General features: G+C 36.3%; 1 protein-coding gene and 1 long non-coding RNA gene across 11 annotated transcripts in view; one reads left to right on the top strand and one right to left on the bottom strand.

The window, feature by feature from the left end:
* Positions 1-17,448, bottom strand: part of DGKB (diacylglycerol kinase beta) — a 1,123,143-nt gene that overhangs the window by 344,610 nt on the left and 761,085 nt on the right. The window lies entirely within an intron of this gene.
* On the top strand, positions 2,529-17,176 carry LOC147374570 (uncharacterized). 2 transcript variants are annotated; one of them, XR_015162916.1, is made up of 3 exons: positions 2,529-2,745; positions 8,270-8,349; positions 16,441-17,176. It is a non-coding gene; the product is annotated as an uncharacterized LOC147374570 (long non-coding RNA). The 2 variants fall into 2 exon arrangements; XR_015162917.1 differs by lacking the exon at positions 16,441-17,176 and adding an exon at positions 13,605-13,686.

Below are 17,448 nucleotides of genomic sequence, written 5' to 3'. Positions count from 1 at the left end.
GGGCAATAACTTCAAGCTGAACACAATGAACAAAAGACTCCTGGAACACTGCCCTGTTACCTCACCACCAGTCAAAGAGAAGAAAGTCACATACCCTGTAATCCGCACACCAAATTTTGCCTTTAAAGGCTTCTCTACCAAAATGATAGGCGAGTTCAGATTTTTTGACCTCATTAATGCCAGGTTCTATTCTAGTAGCTTTCAAAATGTGGATCATGGATAGGATACATCAGTATATTACAATGGGTCTGAAAATTCACATATCCAGAAAACAAGTTAGAAATATTTTGCACCTATATACACAAGTAATTCTCAAAGATACTTATCTTAATTAGGTTATAAGATACACTCATTTTAAAGCATTGGTATATTTATGCTACTTTGTACAATTATTTTCTCAGTCACTGGATACTGCCAACACATCCAGTTCTCAGACTTGAAATCATGAAAACCTTTCTTAATATGAACAGGCCTATGCTAATAATCATGCAGAGGCTATGTTGACTGAAGAAAAGATGCACAACTTGAGAGCTGTGAGTTAAATTTTGTTTGGGGTAGAATGAGGACTGTAGCCCAGGAGGCAATATCTCAGAAAGCTCAGCAAGAATGTTCCAAAGAGGCATTGGGAGGAAGTTCAGTATATAAGGTTTTGGAGAAGGGGGAGTCCAATGCAATCAAGTGTGTACTTTACAGGAGGTTTTCCGCTACTCAGGAGGATCTTACGTCACCATGAAGGGATTTAGTGCTTTTCTAGACATGAGGTCAAGTGTCAATTTTACGAAGTTGACATATCAAGTGCCAATTTGTAGTTTACACATCAACTACAAATTGGCACTTGCCAAGTGCATTGCCAATGACTGAACAACAAGGGCATTTGCTATCTGCTTCTGCAGAGACTGAATTCTGTGCTGTTGCAGCTGGTGACCGTCAAAAGCCACTGAGGGAGTTCAGGATGGAGGGAAGCACTATGTGCTCCACGGAATCTGGTGGGACAGGTCTTTAGATAGCTGGATTTTTTAGGAACAGATTTATGATCTCAATCCTTGCATTTCCTCATATCTACATATTGACCTTCCTCCCAATGTCTCGTTGGAGCAGTCTCTCAGAGCTGAGATGCTACCTCCCAGGCTACAGTCCTCATTTTGCCCCAAATAAAACTTAACTTACAACTCTCAAGTGCATCTGTTTTTAGTTGACAGCTACAACTGTTGCTTCTGTCATAGCACACCCACTGGCATTCTCCAAGATAAAACCCATTAGCTGTTTCTAAGCTTCTGTGTGTATCAGAACATTTCTCTGACTTTGGTCATCTCAAGCAACACTAATTCTGTGCTTTCATGGAAAATTTTAAACTAAGTATCTGATTTTTAGTGGGCTCTTGACTAGAGACATTTTCTTAAATCTGACAGAATGACACTGAAATTCTGAGAACCTCAGGCCTTCTAATCTCTTTAAAGCACAAGAAATCCATTTGTTGGATACTTTGATTTATGCATGCATTTACTTATCTGCATATTCATTTTCTCACTCACCATATACTTAGGAGCATCTTTTGCGTGCAAGGATACACACTGAGTGCTGATGCTCCATACACTCTTTAAGAATTTAGCAATTTAGCTAGAGAGACACTACGGATTACAAAAACAATTTATTACCAACATAACATCATTATATGTGTGTTTGAGGAATTGGGAAGGGGATATACATCAGGAGAGGGTGAAAAAGAAAACCATGACACAGGAGACAGGGTAAAGGAGGTATCTGAATGTTGTGCCTGATCTAATATATAGCTTATGGATGGAGATGGGTATGGTATTGGAATGCTGATTAGCATCCTAGTTTGAGGAAAGCTACAGGTTAAAAGATGCAAGCAAGAAAATACAAAAGGAATGGAATACTGACAGTAGAATACCTGCCTATGGAAACAAGGTTGGTTAAGACAGGGAAATCAAAGGCTGGTTGAAAAGACCTTGAATGCCTTAGAATTTTTAATTTTCTGTTGTGCAGCAGAGAGTCCTAAAGTTTTCTGAGCATGATCATGACCTTTATTTAGCTAAACACAGTGCACTTGAGAGGTGTCCAGCATCGCTTTAAATCTTTTGCAAAAAGTAACACATTTATTCTTCTTAATGAAGCCAAGTAGGACCATGTGGGACTCCAGGTACCAAAGCCTTTCTCTGTTGTGTCCCCAGTTTCTTGTTTGTAGGAAATAAGTTTCAGCCTCCATGACCTTCCCTGAGTTCCAAAGAGCAGGTTCAAATAGTTGCTAACCGGGAAAGGGAGGAGATGCAGAGACAAGGGAGGAACAGCCAGGAAACAATAGTGCAGTCTTGGGGCAAAGTCTCTGTTCCGCCTCAAGGGATACTCATAACGGTATCTTTGAGCTCTTCTATAGAATTACCACCCCATCCAGTGGAAGCATTCTTCACTCCATAGAGAAGGTCACAGTGTGATAACATTCAAAATCACAGATCATCAGGAGACCACCGGAGGCCAGATTAAAGGGATGCAGGCCATGCACACACTGATTCTTATCAGCAACCCCGCCCTTGAACCACTGCCGTAAAACTCCGCATCAAAGCCACCCCATCACAGGTTGGGACAGTTTTTAAGGCACAAGCCCCTCTGTCCCCCTTTGCCTGGCAAAGCAATAATGCTAGACTTCACCCAAAACTCTGTCTCCAACATTTGATCCGGCACCGGTGCACAGAGGTTGAGTTTTCGTGTCTATAACAACTTTCTAAGGTAAGTACTTTTATCATCCATGTATTTGATACATACTTTTAGAGCTAGTAAACTGAGAAGTTAAGTAAGTTGCCCAGATCATAACTAGGAAGAGGCAGGACTGGGACTCAAGCCTGGGTAGTCTGTTTCCAAGTTCTATATTCTTATCCATGAATCTATCCAGTGAATGAGTAAAACCAATTTTTAAGAAAATCAATCTGAATGTAACATATTGGTTTCTTTAACTGGAAAGGCTGGGAACGGAATTAGATTTTTCAGTGGTACTTGCATGGGCTAATGTTATTTAAACCAAAATGGAGGTTGTAAGTAATGGCTGGATGGGATAAATTCGAGAGTCATTGTGAACTCAGAAAATAAACATAATGACTCCACAAGTTAATCCATGTCATTTCTCAAACATTCTATGTGTATAAATATAAACAGAAATCTTAGATGTTAATCATATTTTTAAAATGCTTGATGAAATCTGATCTTTTAAAACTCAAACTCAGAAGGCATATTAGTAAGGTTTTCCTAATTAGGAAATTATTTTTTGTTGATAAGCAATAGCCAAGTGTTAAATGTGAAAATATTGACCACGGTTTGCTAAGTTCTATTTTACGTGGTGTTAACTTTCTGTTTGTGTAATTTTGCATTTTTCTGATTCCTTACGGCCATAACTATGTCTTTGTGAATTGTCTGTAAGCTTTCTGGGATATAAATTTCAGGTTATTTTGAAGTTATGCCTGTTTGTATCATTCGCCCACTCAAGATATCACACATTCTTCCAACCACCCCCTACACTTGGAACAGGCACTCAATTAATATATGCCAGGCAGGCAGGCCACCTTGCTCTTCTCCTTCAAAAACTCCTAAAAAACCATCTGCTCTGGGAGGCATTCCAGCTAAAATAACCACCTACTACTTTCAATTGCCTATAATATCTACATCCACTTTCTTGAGCACAGCTGACATATTTTACCATTACAAATTCCATAAGATTTTTAAAATATCTTGTCATGGTATTTAACCTCCCCTCAAACATCTACATTCCCTTGATATTCTTGCAAGCTTTTCTTTCATGGCCGATTAAGGAAATATCAGCTTCAAAAGAATAAGAGAATTAACATTTAATTTGTGTGTGGCTCTTGAATCAAAATGTTTAACCAACCCAGTTAGTTATTCTGATCCAGTTTTGTGCCAGACTCACATGGAGAACATTCAGTGAAACCATCTAATTGGAGACTTTATAAACATACTACATAGCATAGAAAGTAAACAAAGGAGTGAATTGTGTAATTAAATTAGTGGACTTTGATTTTCAAAGCTCAGTATGGTTTACTTTTAAGGTAAAAATAACTCACTAATTTTATGATATTTCTGATAAATTGTTTCATAGAATAAAAAATAATATAAGAACACATTTTATGATTATGCCACATAGATGCAACAAAGTTGTTTTTCTTATTTTTGAAATATTACATTCATGTTTGTCTTGCTGGTTAATAACAAAATCATGAATGCCTGTGAATCCCCTACTAATTACATAAACATGGATATCATTGTGGGGATGGCATTATCCAGGTAATCAACTAAAGACACACATTTCTGACTTTTAAAAAAAACAGGCCTACTTGAAAGACAAAGGGCCCTTGTACTTCCACAGCAGAGACTCAAAGACTTACAGAGACAGGTACCAGAAGATTGAAATGAATTAATGCACAGAAACTGCAGAATAAGGAGACATAGTAGAGATTCCTGCTAAACGAGAAGGGCAAAGCCCTACTGTTACTGGGTTGCAGTGGTGGGTGACAAAATGGGAGAAAAAATACTGGTAATGGAAAGACAAGAGATTATGTCTAAGTGTTGCTTCCCTCACTCTTCCAGTCAACCCCTCAGATTGGCAAAGGAAGGTACCTACATAGGATGAGGCAATCAAAGAACCTAAGAGTAATCTAGGGATATCCTATCTGTGAGTAGAAAGAACAATGTTTGTATAATTCCATGTCCTACGTGGCATAGGCTAAGTGAAGAAGTAATGGTGAAAGAGGTGTCCAGTCAATGCATCTGGAGAAAGACCTCAAGGGTGACGGAGACCTTACTATGGCAAAGAAAAAGCATCTTGGAATTCTAAGACCCTTCCAAAACATGGACTCAAAAGTGTTAAGAGGATGAAAGAGGAGGAGGCATAGATTAAGGACAAGTTAGTAGTGAGTGCGGAATACTGAGAAAGAAAGCCCTTACACAGTCCACAGTCCACAGTCCTGAGGAGCAGGTATCAGCCATCTCCACAGAGGATATCAGACAGAGGAAGATGCCCAGTGACTTCTGCTCCATTTCATTAGAGATAGAGGCCACCTGATAGAGATGAGGGAGTTTTTTCTGTGTTAAGAGGAAATGTCTTACGCCTTTTATATCCAAACACTGTTCTGGGAAGGAAAATGGGCAGGACAAAGGCAGTGAGTAGAGACTGATACCTAGAAAAATTAGGAAGCTAAATGAAAGAGAAAAATCTTTTTTTTTTTTTTTTAACTTTTTATTTTATATTGGGCTAGATGGCATCACTGACTTGATGGACGTGAGTCTCAGTGAACTCCGGGAGTTGGTGATGGACAGGGAGGCCTGGCGTGCTGCGATTCATGGGGTCACAAAGAGTCGGACACGACTGAGCGACTGATCTGATCTGATCTGATAGCCAATTAACAAAGTTGTGATAGTTTCAGAAGGAAAGCAAAGGGACTCAGCCATACATATACAAGTATCCATTCTCCCCCAAACTCTTCTTATATCCAGGCTGCCACATAACTGAGCAGAGTCCCTGTGCTATACAGTAGGATCTTGTTGATTGCCCATTTAAAATACAGCAGTGAGGAGTGTGTACATGTTGATCCAAAACTCCCTATCTCTTCTCCCCGCTCTTCCGCCCAGGTAACCATAAGTTCATTCTCTGTGAGTCTGTTTCTGTTTTGTAAATAAGCTCATTTGTATTGTTTCTCTTTAGATTTTTGCATGTAAGGGATGTCATAAAATAAAGAGAAAAAAAATTAATAGAAATGACAAGCATTTTAATTGACAAAACCAATTGTTACTCCTTTGATGAGAATAGGGACTCAAAAACGAGATCAATTACAGAAATTAAAGAAAGGCACTTTTTTGCAGATTTATGATTGCTTTATATTTTACTGCTTGTATTAATATGGTTATTGCCAAGGCTAGTAATTTATATAATAATGTGAAATAAACTTAGCTACTCTTACCATTAACTCTATTCCAAAAATATTTAGAGATCATTAAAACTTCCATTGAAAGGTAACAAGAGACATTTATATCTTAAAATTTATATCCTTCAATACACTTTGAATTATCTACTGTGTACTAGGCACTTGATAAAGAAGATACAAAGATGAATAAAGCATGATCTTTATCTTTAAAAATTTAACATAATCCTTTGTAACAACATTCAAAATTTGAAGACTTTCAAGATAATTTCTACTTCTTTTTTAAGTTCTTTTTGAAGTCATTCAACAAGTTTGTTTTGAGATCTATTTGGAAAGGTACACCTGTTTTCTGACTGTTTAGAAAATATTAATTATCACCATCAATATGCTTGCAATATTTCTTGCCAAATAGAAAAGAGCATACGTGACATACATCTCTGAGCTAGAACATCTCAAGATCACATAAAATAAAGCAAAAAAGTAAATTTAAAACTGTAAATCAGTATGTACATGTATTTTATTATTTAAAAAATAATGATAAGGGTCAAATTTTTTTTTAGAACACAAAAAACAAGCTGATAATTACCTAGGGTATATTAACACCTTTATTCTTATATGAATTTAAAACTATTCAATTATGTATTTTAAGATAATATTTATTTAAAATTAAGGATAAACTTGGAACCCTAGAATTGCAAATTTTGTCCTTCAGTACAAAAGTATGCTTCACTTCATCTATTGAGGCCCCAAAGAAATATTTATATAGTGACTAACATTTAGATAACTATTGTTTGCAAATCACTTTATAATACACTTTCTTGACTGAAATTTTCAGATAAGATTCCATTTGTCCAAACAGATATATCTATATGAAGGTAAAATTAAACGATAGCCCTATGAAGGCCAAAAAAAAAAGGTCAAATGAGACTGAGTTCACACTGCACGATGTAAATCATAAATAGTAAATAGAAATAGTACAGTTAACATAAACTAATATATGCATGTGCATGGAAACACAAGTAGCATGGCTTATGCATACTGTGATTAGTACACGCCAGTCATAGTTCTTTGAGTTTTACATTAACTCATACACTGCTTTCCTACTCTCAAGGACGGGAACTACAGTCATGTCTTTTTACAGAGAAGGAAACCAAGGCACAGAGAGGGTGCCTTGCTCACCAACTGGTAAACAAAGGAGCCTGGATTGAGACCTAGGCTGTCAGATTCCAGAGTGTGTCCTTGTCATTGAGGACACTATAGCCATCCTCATCACTATAGCCATTTCTAAAATCAAATTAAATGTTTCTGGTATGCGCTGCCTTTCCTAACAAATAAGCAAAAGCTGAACCAGATACAGACTAAACACAGAGTATCTATTTCACATGTTGTCCTAGGTCACAATTTTGTGTAACACATATGGATCAGAACTAGAATGTATTACCTTTTGGAGAGAACTCCTTTCTCCACAATTGCTCAAAACTCACACATGATTTAAGATCAGAAGCCTACTTAAATTCCTCATCCACAGTACAAGTGAGCCCCAATTTTTTGCAAGTTTGCTTTACGTCGCTTCACTTTTGTGAAAGACTATTTATTTTCCCTAACCTAAAGAAATCCTGACAGGATCTTCACTTCCATGGAAAAAGGAGAAAAGCAAAAATAGTGTTCAGGTTGATTTTGTAGTAACAGCAGGCACCCCAACAGCAGAGTAACACATTCAAGCTCCTTCCCTGAGAACTAAACTCAGCATTTCAGCAGCAAGTCATCCTAGTTCTGAACTGCATCTGTGAGCACCTCTACTTTATATTGAATTATCTTGTGTATCCAAAAGCAAGCTTCTTAGCTTTACGCCATTTTGGCTTAACAAAAGATATCGTAAGAATGGTCCATTTTCAGATAGTTAGGGAAATCTGTACTTCTCAGTTGTATCTATTGTTTATGTCCCTATGGTATAGAACTGGATTTTCTTCCCTCCTTTCATATCCTCTGATATCTACCCTCACTCTTTTGAACCTTTTCTCCATAATTATAGTTTTCTAACTCTTCCAGGGGGTAAATTCTTCTGTAAAGGACCTGATAGTAACTATTGAGGCTATGCGGATCACATGGTCTTTGTCACAATTCAACTGTGCCCATGTGGTTTGAACACAGGCATAGACATCAGGAAAACCCAGAAACTTGGCTGTGTTCCAAAAAACTTTTTTTTTTTTTTTTCCCACAAAGTGAGCAGAGAAATGGAACTGGTATGGGGCACTATAGTTTTCCGACCCCTGATCTATCTTGCTTGGCTGTACTAGAAATTGATCATAGCTTGTGCTGCCTTTCAGGAGGGAAGGATATTCTGAAAATGCTCTTCCATCTAGAGATACTGCTGAATTCTATGGCATTCTCTGTATGTACTTGCAGGGTAAGTTGCTTCAGTCATGTACAACTCTTTGTGATGCTATGGACTAGAGCCCGCCAGGCTCCTCTGTCCATGGGATTCTCCATAGGAGAATACTGGAGTGGGTTGCCATGCCCTCCTCCAGGGAATCTTCCCAACCCAGGGATTGAACCCATATCCCTTATGTCTCCCACATTGGCAGGTGGGTTCTTTATCACTAGTGCTACCTGTATGTATCCATCAAATTTATCTTCTCTTTTTGACTGTGATTTTTATTGGCAAATCATCCTGAGCCAGTTCTTGTGCTAGCCTGTGTTTTCACGAACATTTTCACACCAGAGAGGTACAATGAACCAATGACGTGTCTGATCAAAATCATTCCAGTTTATAGAGGACATAACGTCCACGACCAGGAATAATAACATAGCTTTGTAATCTAAATTCTGTGCTCTTTTTACTATATCACATAATTTTTGCATTACATAGAAAAATCATATGTGATTATCAGACACATGCTACTTTTTTTTGTTTGTTTGTTTGGCCATGCAACATGTGGGAAACTTGGTTTCTCAACTAGGAATCGAACCTGTGCTCCTTGCATTAGAAGCAGAGTCTTAACCCCCGGACCACCACGGGAGTCCCATGCTATTTACCTGTTAAATACTCACTTTTTCAAAAACCTCCTACTTCATTTTCCATTTTCTATAAATCACTTAGTATTTCTGACCTGCCTTCCTAAATTCCAGAGAATAAATCACTTAGGATTTCCGACCTGCCTTCCTAAATTCCAGAGAATTACTGGCCCCTGTATTCTGACATCAGTATTCCTTATGCACTTCAAATGATAATATTGACAGTAAATTCTGATGGGAATAAAAAGGAAAGAAAATAGTATTACTTTAGCTGTATCCTCTGCATTATTCAATTTAATCTTTTAACAACCCTGAGAACTAGGAATTCTATTATGATTCTGTACCTGTTTCTGTTGTTTTAAGTGATAAAATGGTGCTGATTCTAAATAATTTGCCCAAAGTTTCAGAGCTGGTAGGAAGCAGAAACAGAATTCACACACTGTGTGCACTCTCTATGACAACATGACAGGCCAGTTTCAAATTTCCGCTTCATCAGTGTACTTTTTCTTATGCAAGCCCTGTTTAGAGTCTCAACAATTCTTAATGAGGACCAGGAAAACTTGCTCGTATCATTTGAACAATAAAGTTAAAAATCACAGAAATAACTTCAGTGTGAGTTTTATTACTGTTTATGTGCTAGAGAGCTTGAACCATTCAGAATGAAATTAAAATGCATTTCATTGGTATGGAATCATGGACATTTGTCAAGTTGTTTTGTGCAAAATTCTCTAGGTTTTCACAGCTGTATAAAAGCTCCCTCAAAGAAATAATTGCAGAATGAATAAAAACAGATGTGGCATTTTTGCATATTATCAATAAAATCTCCTTTTATCTTGCCAGTGTCTTACCATAACTTCATTTATGTCGTAATTCTGTATATAACATGCATAAAGAAAGTACATGACATTTGCAGCACATGTAACAAGGTTTTCTGGTTACTTACATTTCTCTACAGATTATCCTTAAACAGGAGCTAATTCTGTATGTTTTCTAACTAAAACCCAACATTTCATGATTTTCACTCAAAGCTACACCAAACATTCTTCACTCTATTAAAAATAATTGAGTCAGAACATATAAAGGTATTTTAAATGAATGTGCACTGAACAGTCTCCAACTTGGTTCAGGAAATAGATTTAAGAAAGTTTTTAATACTCTGAAAACTTTAAGAAGAGGAAATTACCTTTGGTTATTTAAAGCTAGAGAAAATGAGGCTTTAGAAATTTAAGACAACGTGCTATCATCAAGCACAAGGCAATGAAAGAGTTTTTCTTTTTAAAAAAATCACTTAGTGTTTTGCTTTTATAAATTCTGTTTTCACTGTTGGAAATTCAAACACCATAGAGTACTTTCCAGGTGCCTATTTGGGGGACTGAGTTAATTTTGTGTAATATAAAGTTAAAAATGAAATATAATCATTTATAGTATCTCATTAAGCCCTCAACATTAGAAATTGAGGATGTTAATATACATGCACAAACTAATTCTATGTGACTTCTGAAAGATTAAACTGCAAGATCTGTGTGGAAAGAGCAAGAAATTAAATCAGGATATGAATGAGTGTAGTTTTATTAGGTAAATTTCCAGCAAAGCCTAATACTATTGTTTTACCTAAAAAGTTAATCACCTCTTACATTATTTTTCCAATTGTTAACCTTCCAAAGAGTGATGTTAGCTTAAAATTAACTTGGTATATTGGCTGTATTCACCTAAAAGTTCACACAGAAAAATATTTTACAGCTTTTGTTTCAAGTTTGTATAAAGGATTAAATATATTTTAACTTGCATCTATATAACAGACATGATTATTTTATCCTAATCTGAAAACCTAATTATCACCTTCTTATGAAGGACAGGGAACAGCTTTAGAGGCAAATTAATGTATCCTATCAGTGGGACAGTTTGTCACTTTATTAAATAATCATCATCTTGGCAAACTTGGCAAACAAAATTGTTACAAGCTTCATCAAATGAAGAAAAGAGGCTGGACCCCCTCACACTATTAAACATTAAAATTAACTTCCTGCAGGTTTCTAAACAGTTCACTACACTTTCACTGTGTTGGATCATAAAGTAGAAATGAGAATTTTAACTTCTCTTTATAACATATGAAGCAAACATATTTCACAACAGCTTTTAAAAGTAAACAGATTTCAGAAACTCAACAGATATAGCATGCATTTAATCGTACACAGTTTAAAAGTATGCTGCATGTTACAACAACAAGAAATCAATGTGTGCTAGTAAAGAGGGCATTTAAAAGGGCCAGCATCATTAAAAACAAATTAATATTATTAAGCAATTACCTAAAATACACAGTTGCCAATAAAGTAGGTACGTTAAAAAGCTTCTCTGAGTTAAAAATGTTTTCCTTATTTTCTTATCTAAATGGAAAATTTAAGAAAACAATAATAAATATATGTAAAATATGAAATTAGCTAAAATGCTTTTTAAAGAAATATATTACATTTTTTAATATTTAAAAGATAATATTTTTGTAAGATCATTAAATATTCTAAGCCCAGGAGGAAAGGGATGTTGAAAAAAATCTTAGAAATAATTTATGTATTATAACATAGTAATGCTATTGGTCTTTAATTATCTAAGAATTTTTTAAGTAATATCTTTTCTTAGAATGCTCTCAGTTCCAATTAAACAATTGCTACAGACATTTGGGCTTTTTTAAAATTAATAATGCTACAATTAAGAAAGTATCAAAACTTTGACATTCAGTTTGCCTTAAGTAACATCCTTTCCACATCAGATTAAATCTGGTCCTGTCTATCAAATGTGATCAAAACCTCCTTAGTTGGTTAGCAGGACTAGGGTATACAAATGTCCTTTGGCCTCTCAACACAGATTGCTCAGATTTTGACTTTTTATAACAAACTCTCAAGTGTTCAAATACAACTCAAAGTACACTTTGCTAAAACAGATGCATATTTACACAAGACAAGGACTACTGGTATAAATATCTACCTTCTGGTACTAACAAAACTCTCTGCAAAACAATTACCTTGCCAGTGAGCTTATTAAGAAAGAACTCCCTGCCTTGTCTTGACGACAAGGATCGCTGCAATGACTGAGCGTGTGTAGGCCACCGCCCTCTGCTGGTTTGATTTTTCAACAACTTTTTTTTTTTTTTTAATTTTATTTTATTTTTAAACTTTACATAATTGTATTAGTTTTGCCAAATACCAAAATGAATCCGCCACAGGTATACATGTGTTCCCCATCCTGAATCCTCCGCCCTCCTCCCTCCCCATACCATCCCTCTGGGTCATCCCAGTGCACTAGCCCCAAGCATCCAGTATCGTGCATTGAACCTGGACTGGCATCTCGTTTCATACATGATATTTTACATGTTTCAATGCCATTCTCCCAAATCTTCCCACCCTCTCCCTCTCCCACAGAGTCCATAAGACTGTTCTATACATCAGTGTCTCTTTTGCTGTCTCGTACACAGGGTTATTGTTACCATCTTTCTAAATTTCATATATATGTGTTATTATACTGTAAAGAATCATTTCAAGACTTGTTATGATAGGATGGCCTGTCTTTCTTTCTGGAATTAAGACTCTATGGAAAGGAAACTATGTAAGAATGTGAACTTTAAACTTAATTCCAGGAGTTCTAACAAAATGAAGTTTTCTGTGAGTGTCACAATAAAGGTTGATTCTTAAGTTTCTTATCCAAAAACAATTAAAGACACAATTTAATAAGCTAATATTCCAAAATAATAAATAATGCTTCTGAAAAAATAGCCTAAATAAGCAAATAAATAAATGCCTCTTATAAAACTAGTAATTAATAATGTACATATTACATATATTACTAGAGTTATATGTAATATAATTTTATCTTATAATATGTGAAAATACATTAATAATTCACTAATGACTTTAAGTCAGTGTCTTCAAAAAGCCACTTATTATAACAAGTATATTTCAAAGTATCCAAATCCAGTCAAAGGACAGAGTTATCACTAATCTGGATCTTACCAATGCTCTAGCTTATAGATGATGTGCCAAGAATGGTTCTTTTAATAGCTCTTCATCTCAATCCCAGACACTCCATATAATGCCAGGCCAGTAAAAGGATCTACTGTCTGTGGAACTGATCTGGTTTTTCCATAGACAGATATCTCACATTCAACAAGCATAGAATGAAATGCATAATCTTCCTCCCACATACCACCTCTTCTTCCTACATTCGCCTCCTGGTCGGTACTGCTACTATTCTGCCTTCATTCAAATATTTTCAGTCCCTATTTCCTTCAAGTCCATACTCACAGCCATATCAATTAGTAAGTTTGATAACATTAGCTCCTTTTCTAAAAATCCATTTCCTTGGTCTATATGCGTGTTTTTAAACCCTATTATTGTTTCATATTACCTCAAGGATATAAAGTCCCAGTTTCCAGTGCCACTATCCAAGTTCTTTGTGATCAGAGTATGATCAACAAATACCCTTCAATTTTCCATTTTTTACATTTCAAACTCATCTATCTATCCATCCATCCATCCAACCAACCGTCCATCCATTTATCTGAAACTATTTATGGTTCTCACTGCATATGGGTGTGTTTTATGCCTCTTTACCTTAACATATGATATTTTTTCTGTTAACTCCACAATCATCTTTCAGAACCATGTTCAGGAATTACTTTTTCTACAAAGCCTTCCCTTGTGCTACCACATGAAGATTGTCTTCACCTTCATATACTTAGGTATGATGTGATTACTGCATTCATTTCATAGTATGGTAAATATTTTCCCCATGTGTGTACATAGTTGCTAAGCCATGTCTGACTCTTGGTGATCCCATGGACTGCAGCCCACCAGGCTCCTCTGTCCATGGGATTGTCGAGGCAAGAATATTAGAATGGGTTGCCATGTCCTCCTCCAGGGGATCTTCCTGACCCAGGGATCAAATTTGCAATCTCCTGCATTGGCAGGGGGATTCTTTACCAGTGAGCCACTTGGGAAGCTGCTACTGAGCCATAGATTCCATGCCACTGGAATGGTATCAAACTCATCTCTTACCCTGAGCAATAAAAATATTTTCTGGTTAGTAGATATATACTAAATGACTGTTCATCAGAACAGAAGGCTTGTAACTTGCTGAATATGTAAATTAAACAAGTTCCTTATAACTCTAACTCTACTTTCCAACAAAGAGTGGGAATAATGATAGCCCCAATGTCGTAGGTTTGTGTGTAGACTAAATAAAATAATATAGAAAAACCATTTGGTAGTGTAACTAGAACATAGTGAAGACTTTAAGACATTTGTGATGAGTTTTATTATAGTACATGGTTGCTTCAGCAATATGTGAACCATGAACTTCCTGATGTTCAAGCTGGTTTTAGAAAAGGCAGAAGAACCAGAGATCAAATTGCCAACATCTGCTGGATCATGGAAAAATCAAGAGAGTTCCAGAAAAGCATCTATTTCTGCTTCATTGACTATGCCAAAGCCTTTGACTATGTGGGTCACAATAAATTGTGGAAAATTCTGAAAGAGATGGGAATACCAGACCGCCTGACCTGCCTCTTGAGAAACCTATATGCAGGTCAGGAAGCAACAGTTAGAACTGGACATGGAACAACAGACTGGTTCCAAATAGCAAAAGGAGTTTGTCAAGGCTGTATACTGTCAGCCTGTTTATTTAACTTATATGCAGAGTACATCATGAGAAACGCTGGACTGGAAGAAACACAAGCTAGAATCAAGATTGCTGGGAGAAATATCAATAATCTCTGATATGCAGATGACACTACCCTTATGGCAGAAAGTGAAGAGAAACTAAAAAGCCTCTTGATGAAAGTGAAAGAGGAGAGTGAAAAAGTTGGCTTAAAGCTCAACATTGAGAAAACAAAGATCATGGCATCCGGTCCCATCACTTCATGGGAAATAGATGGGGAAAAAGTGGAAACAGTGGCAGACTTTATTTTTCTGGGCTTCAAAATCACTACAGATGGTGACTGCAGCCATGAAATTAAAAGACGCTTACTCCTTGGAAGGAAAGTTATGACCAACCTAGATAGCATATTCAAAAGTAGAGACATTACTTTGCCAACAAAGGTTCGTCTAGTCAAGGCTATGGTTTTTCCAGTGGTCATGTATGGATGTGAGAGTTGGACTGTGAAGAAGACTGAGCGCCGAAGAATTGATGCTTTTGAACTGTGGTGTTGGAGAAGACTCTTGAGAGTCCCTTGGACTGCAAGGAGATCCAAACAGTCCATTCTGAAGGAGATCAGCCCTGGGTGTTCTTTGGAAGGAATGATGCTAAAGCTGAAACTCCAGTACTTTGGCCACCTCATTGGAAAAGACTCTGATGCTGGGAGGGATTCGGGGCAAGAGGAGAAGGGGCTGACGGAGGATGAGATGGCTGGATGGCATCACTGACTCGATGGACGTGAGTCTAGGTGAACTCCGGGAGTTGGTGATGGACAGGGAGGCCTGGCGTGCTGCTTGCTATTCATGGGGTCGCAAAGAGTCGGACATGACTGAGCAACTGATCTGATCTGATCTGATCTGATGGTTAGAACAAAATACAACTATCAAATTTGTAACTACTAGGCTATGAGAATATAAGATAGGTACTAATAAATGTGAAATTATGTTAAGTGTTCATGGCAATTCATGGTATTTCTTAATGAAATATTTTTTCTAATAAATAATGAAAATTAATAAAGAGAAACAATATAGCATTTATTAGACTTTGTATTCTTTTATGCATGCCATATGATTGTTTCAGCTAGTTTATATATATCTGAATACTGTTTAGATAATACAAAACAGGCTAAAACATCTAGTTTGAAATGTAAAAATGCCAATAAATATAAAGTGACTGAGTATGAATATAACTATAGTTATATTCATAAATTCACAGATTACATGAATTAAAGGACATGAATGTTTCTGTACTTCAGAAGTTATTATCAAAATTCCAAATGACCTTTGTAATTTGAATATGACTTAAAAACTAAAGCAAAATGAATTAAATAAGGGGAAAATGTAATGACAGCAAGATGAAAATATGTAAAAAATACATGTAAAGAACTGAATATGTCTATGTGTAAGAATAATCCAAAAAAAATTATGCTGTCACAGTGAATAATGAACTTTTCATCAAACTAAAGGGTGACATAAGTGGCATGTGCCCTGCCTAGAGATAAACAGACAAGTAAAGATTTAAAGTTAAAAGGTGATAAATATGGGACTGACCACTTGTATTATGAACAGGATTTATTATGTAAGTGTTTTTTCACACTATCTTTAAGTATTTTTGTTACATCATTAAGCATATGTAATAGAAGATGAAGACCACAGAAATTTAGACATAACTGACTTCTGAAACCTGAGAAAGTGAACTAAATATCCTAAGGTCCATGAACAGCCCAACTCACTTTTACAATACATTTAGATTTTGGCAAAGTCTGCTGATCAACTTCCATTTTCTTTCTTTCTATGTGTAGCGCTTCCCAGGCTTCAAGTGGGCATCTATCCGCACAGTGGGAGACCACACTTTCCTGAGCTCTTGCATTTCAGGATGGCTGTTTCAGAATCACACTGTGAGCAGAAGTGAAATGTGTGACTTTCAGAGGAGGGACTTGGTGACGATGCTGTAAGCAGTGGACGTGACTACGGAGAAGACTAATTTTTAAGGGTAATAGCCTCTTTCCTTCTTACCTCTAATAGAACCAGACACTTCCTCCTAGTAGCACACTGCACTCAATTGTGCAGTTAACTTTAGCAATAGTTTTTACCACATTTTATTGTGATTACATGTTTGGTTTGACTTCCCACTGCCCTAGAGGCTTTTCAAGGGCAGGGAGGATATTTCATTATTAACCTCACTTATTTTCCAAGGACTTTTATATTAGAGACCTGGAATAAACATTTCTCTCATGTTACATGACTGAGTGCCTAACACACACATTGAATGGAGAGGGTAACAGGGAATCATATACATTACCATCTGTAAAATAGTTGGCAGGTGGGAATTTGCTGTATGACACAGGGAGCTCAATCCCTCCGTGACAAACTAGAGGGGTAGGATGTGGTAGGAGTGGGAGGGAGGTAAAAGAGGGAAGGGACATATGTATACTTATGACTGATTCATGCTGATGTATGGAGGAAACCAACACAATACTGTAAAACAATTATCCTTCAATTAAAGATAAACTAAAAAAATAATGGAAAAATATGAAACTGTGTTAAGGGTGTTTGTGTTAAAACTGTGGAACTTTTCAAAATTTGGTAGTAATTGTTTTGCTTTTATCAATAGATTGTAACTGTAAATCTTTAATTCTCTACTGAATAAGAAATATGAGTATTCTTGGAATATTAAAACATTCAGCCATAAACTAAGAAGTGATTAATTTTTCGAGAGTCAATATTTGCCTAAGAGAAGTATATATATTTGATGTACATACATGGAAAACTTCTAACATTTTAGTTATAGGGTAAATCTATTTGTTGAT

The sequence above is a fragment of the Bos grunniens genome, chromosome 4, assembly GCF_055505025.1.
Source record: "Bos grunniens cultivar Pamir isolate PY7600 chromosome 4, Bosgru_T2T1.0, whole genome shotgun sequence".
NCBI lineage: Eukaryota > Metazoa > Chordata > Mammalia > Artiodactyla > Bovidae > Bos > Bos grunniens.
Note: the sequence above shows the minus strand (reverse complement) of the source record. Positions and strands in the feature narration are given on the sequence as shown.